The following is a 4,770-nucleotide window of genomic DNA, read 5'->3' as shown; positions in this document are numbered from 1 at the left end:
ACAGCCGCATCGGGTCTATAAGGAGGGGACGTTGCTCCCAAGTGTTTCTATGGGATGACCTACCACAACCGGGTGGTGTTGAGGCATGTCCGAAGAGGCGGCACGCATCTTCGAGGCGTGGCCCTCCTCATGGACGGCGCCGCCGCCGGCACCTGGAGGGGGGGAAACGGACGCATCGGGTCTACACGGGGGGGATGTAGCTGTGGGTTTGGCCCGGATGTTGCTCCCAGGTGTCCCTCTGGGCTGACCTGACACAACCGGGTGGAGAGGTCCACTAGTCAAAGCCCGTCCGTGGAAAGTCAAAGGGCTAGATCTCGTGATCAACTGCTCCAGGGTTAGGCGGGACGGGGCCCCTGGGGGTACCAATGCCACTGGACACTACTAGAAAAAAGCTTGTAGACAGACGGTTACTAGTAGCGCGCTATATTGCCCCGTGCTATTGCTACTTATTAGTAGCGCGTGGCCAAATAAAACATGCTACTGGTAAATATCTCTGACCGTGCCCCGCGAACAGACCATAGTAGTAGCGCGGGTTCTAAAACCCACGCTACTACTATGTGGACGGTTATATGAGGCGACCGCGCTACTAGTATACTCCGACTCCACGAACAGTCCCACTCCACCGTCCACCCATTCCCGTTTATCTCAAAAAAAAATCACCCAACCCCCGATCCAGATCCTCTCCACACTGCTGGCCTCCTTCCACCTCCTCTCCCAATCCACGAGCGCGTGCGCCCCCCTCCGACCGCTGCAGCCGGCCGGCCACAGATCCCTCTCGCCCCTCCGGCCGGATCGGCGAAACCCCCTCCCCCGCCTCCCGCCGCCCGCTCCGACCTCGCCGTCACCGAGCAACAGCAGCAGCGCTCGGCGTCGGCGCGCCTGGCTAGCCCAAGCCTGGCGCTCCCGCTGGAGGAGGAGGACCCACCGGAGCCCAACGCCCCAAGGCCCCCGACGGAGCACGCCTTCGCGAAAAGCCTGGGCTCCCGTCGCTCCGCCTCGGTGTGAACTGCATGGTGACTGTCTCCTCCTCCTCTCTTGACCGTGCTGGTTGCAGCCCTGTGTGCCGCGTCGCGTCTGCACCTGCGGCTTGATGTGTGCTGCTGCTGCGTTGCGTATATGCTGCTGCTGGCGTGTGTGGTGTACAGGCTTGATACCTGTGTGTGCTAGCTGGGTGCTGAATTTGTTCATTTGATACTTTGGTATTAGTGTTTAATCTCTAGCTGATTTTTTGATAAATCATTAGCTAAAAGTGCTGACGGTCATGTTTAGATTAGACTGTACATCAACAATAGCAGTTCACCTATTGAATACGCAGTGAATTGAGAGATTTAGTCTGCTCTTGCAAACAAACAAAGGAATCATAATTGCTTTCTGAAGGAGAAAAATATACTTCAAGATCAAAGGAGGAAATAGTGTTGCAGATGAAATTATAGTATAAACGTGGGAGGTTAGAATTCATAGTACTCGTGTACCTCCTAATTTGTTAATTGGTTAAGAATGTAGTAATGCTATACTAATGCAGATTCTTTAATATCTGTACTTTGTCTTTCCCGTGTCCCTAAAATAGTCATTTAATTTCAGCATCGAATGCAAGGGTTCACATGTTAAAACATGGGTAGGCATCGAACAATTGTTTTAGTTAGTTGGCAACACTGACAATCTTCTTAAATTTATAAAATATTGTATTTTATATCATTATCAGAGATCTCTCATTCTCTTTAGAATGCAGCGTTTTCTTTATAAATATCTTAAAATTGCCATACACTTCTTGGTGCGCATGTTAAAGTCTGGATATCCATTGCATTATGTCTCGCTCAACTGTCCGGTTTATCAGTTTTAGTATTCCATCCTATTGGAATTCCTCAAAATTAGGCCATCTATTCTTATCTACACCTTAAAGGCATGAACGGAAGCAGAGCATTCTTCGGCGCGGCAAAGGGCGCTAAATGCTTCTAGTATTGTAGTAAACTGAAAGATGCTCTTGTCTGGTCTTTGAATAAAATTCCACTAGGCCTATGCGCTATTGGACGGGGGTCATCCTCCTTTTCTAAAAGAATGCACAGTTGGACTAGGTTTCTTTTTGTTTAGTTAGAATCTTGATAGCGTTTTTCCTAGTAGTGGACTGATGATGTTGCCCATATAGTGTTAGATTTCATCAGACCAATCACCAAACTCGTATGGCAAACTCCGTTTGAGCTATTACACCATGTTTGGTACAATAAACTACAGATTTAACTCCAGATTTTGTTTTGTTCTCTTCTGGCAGGTGCTATCATGGAAAACACAAACAAAGCAAACGGTATGTGACATCTCTTTTGCTCTGTATTATCACCCTGCTCTGCACTACAGAGCACTACACTTCTTGTATGCTGCTACATGCATGATTTGAGGAAATCCTGTTACTCTACATTCTGCTGTCTATCCTTAGTTTCTGAAAGCATGCATATAACATTATACTTTTCTTATTTTGAAACACGCTATCATGGACTTGTTCTTAATTTCGCTCTGCTTGCATGTATTTTTCCTCATTACTTGAAGAAATGAAGATCCATTCTCGTTTCTACTGTTATTAGTTGCTTGAAAATATTCGGCTTATGATTGTTGTTTTTCAATGTGCACATCAGGTGAAGCTGAAGCAATTCTTGCCAGGTCAGGCCACTGCTGAAGGGATCAGGATGGTCTCAGTCGTTTAAAACTGAAGGCAGCACAGAGGTATCACATGTTTTTTTTCTTGATCCTTCAGTTAGGATTCTTCTTTTGCCTAACAAAACATACATGGCTGCTTGTATTTTGTTAGTGCACGAAACGGCGTCACTGCAGCCCAAGTGGATGAGTCGGCCGCCCACGTCATAGGTGCCCGGATACCAGCGGAGGTGACGTTGGAAACTATGATGCTCTTCTTTTACTTGTTTTTTGAAGAAGTTATAGCTTGCCGTATGTGCATGGTAGATTCAGTTCTGCAAGTAGGTAGTATCTTGATTTCCACTGTACATGTAGCGGTGGAGCTGAAAACAATGCTTTGCGTATGTTCATGGCCCTGCCATGTGCTTGCTCCTGTCTATGTCCATGAGCAACAGCAAAATCAATCATTTAGTAGCATATCGTTCTTAGACCTTAATACTTGTCCTAGCAACTGGATATACCGAGCCACTCATTTCTTCTGGAGAATTGGGTGTCAAGCCAGATGATCTTAGCCTGGAGAAATATTTTGCTGCTAAAAGTCTTCTTTCATCAAGGTCCTTCCGTATAGATAAATATCATGGTTCTGGAATGGTTTCCCTGGCTGACATGTAAGCTACAATCTACCTCTGTAATTTGATTCATTCTATCTGCTTATGTTGCAAATGCTGCATCAGTTACGTTGTGGTGACTGGTGGGTTATAGTGGTTTGAATATTAACATGGATATGTGCCCTTCACTGTATTTGGTTATTTTAATCACAAGACTGATGGTGAACATGTCCACTTCACTAAGTCAGAAGCCTCAGACTCTGATGAAGAAGAAGATGATGATGATCAAAGCAATGCAGAAGAAATCGACATGGGGCTGCGGAGGCGACTACGACGACATCATCACGGTGCTGCGACGGCGGCGACGACGACGGCATCGTCACGGTGCTGTGGCGGCGGCGACGACGACGACATCATCACGGTGGTGCGGGGGCGGCGACAACGCCGACGCCGACATCAACACCATCAAACACGGGCTTGTGGAGGCGCCGACGCCGACGACCTATACGCGTGCGTATATTGTGTGTGCGTGTATATATGTGTGTAGTAATTAGCTATATCAGATATGTATGTTTGTCTGTACACACAAAATGTATGTATTATTAAATGCATGTATGTGAGTTCTATGAAATGTATGTCTAAACTGAGATAGGTAGATTTTTATTTTTTTAAAATCCTAATTAGTTACTAGTAGCGTGGGTGTATCATATATGTGCTACCACTATTCCATTAGTAGTAGCGCTGGTGTGAACTAGTAGTAGCGTAGGGCACATGCGCTACTGGTATGTCTGGTTATCAATAGCGTGGAGTAAAACACGCGCTACTGCTAAAAAATAGCTGTAGCGCCGTAGCTGTAGCGCGGGAACCCACGCTACTGGTATGCAAAAAACCCACGCTACTGGTAATGTTTTTCCTAGTAGTGGGAGCGTCCTACCAGGCCCTCCTACATGGGGGTGGTGTTGTGGCATGTCTAAAGAGACGGCACGCGTCTCAGGGGTGTGGCCCCCCTTACGGACGGCGATGACACAGTAGTAGACGCTCTGCGGTAACGGTGCGGCGTGAATATTATTAAATACTCGGATTGCGATAAAATCATGAGTTTTTTACACGACGTGGGCACATGTGATGTAGGAATGATGGTAATTTTTCATAATTTTTGGTGATGGAGAAGTATTCGAACACTTCCCTCTACGCGGATTGCCCTTCGCATGTCTACGACTTTGGCCGGCGGCCTCCGGGGGCTAGCATGCCGCCAATCTTGCGTACGCGGCTTCTCACAAGTCTGAAAGTGTTGTGGCGGTTGCAAACTCCCGGCACGCATGTCCGAGGCATGGCCCCCTCACGGACGGCGCTGCCGCCAGCACCAGGAGGGGAGAAACGGACGCGTCGGGTCTACACAGAGGGGATGTAGCTGTGGGTTTGGCCCGGATGTTGCTCCCATGTGTCCCTCTGGGCTGACCTGACACAACCGGGTGGAGAGGTCCACTGGTCGAAGCCCGTCTGTGGGAAGTCAAAGGGCTAGATCTCGTGGTCAACCGCT

The 4,770-nt window shown here is 47.8% G+C and overlaps 1 long non-coding RNA gene across 1 annotated transcript; it reads left to right on the top strand.

The window, feature by feature from the left end:
• The first annotated feature begins 692 nt into the window (after positions 1–692).
• On the top strand, positions 693–3,861 carry LOC119292175. Its single transcript, XR_005142912.1, has 4 exons — positions 693–1,013; positions 2,267–2,299; positions 2,625–2,712; positions 2,798–3,861. It is a non-coding gene; the product is annotated as an uncharacterized LOC119292175 (long non-coding RNA).
• The last annotated feature ends 909 nt before the right edge of the window (positions 3,862–4,770 follow it).

This window comes from Triticum dicoccoides, chromosome 4B (assembly GCF_002162155.2).
Source record: "Triticum dicoccoides isolate Atlit2015 ecotype Zavitan chromosome 4B, WEW_v2.0, whole genome shotgun sequence".
NCBI classification, from domain to species: Eukaryota; Viridiplantae; Streptophyta; class Magnoliopsida; order Poales; family Poaceae; genus Triticum; species Triticum dicoccoides.
The sequence above is the reverse complement of the archived record's forward strand: the minus strand, read 5'-3'. Positions and strand labels throughout refer to the sequence as shown.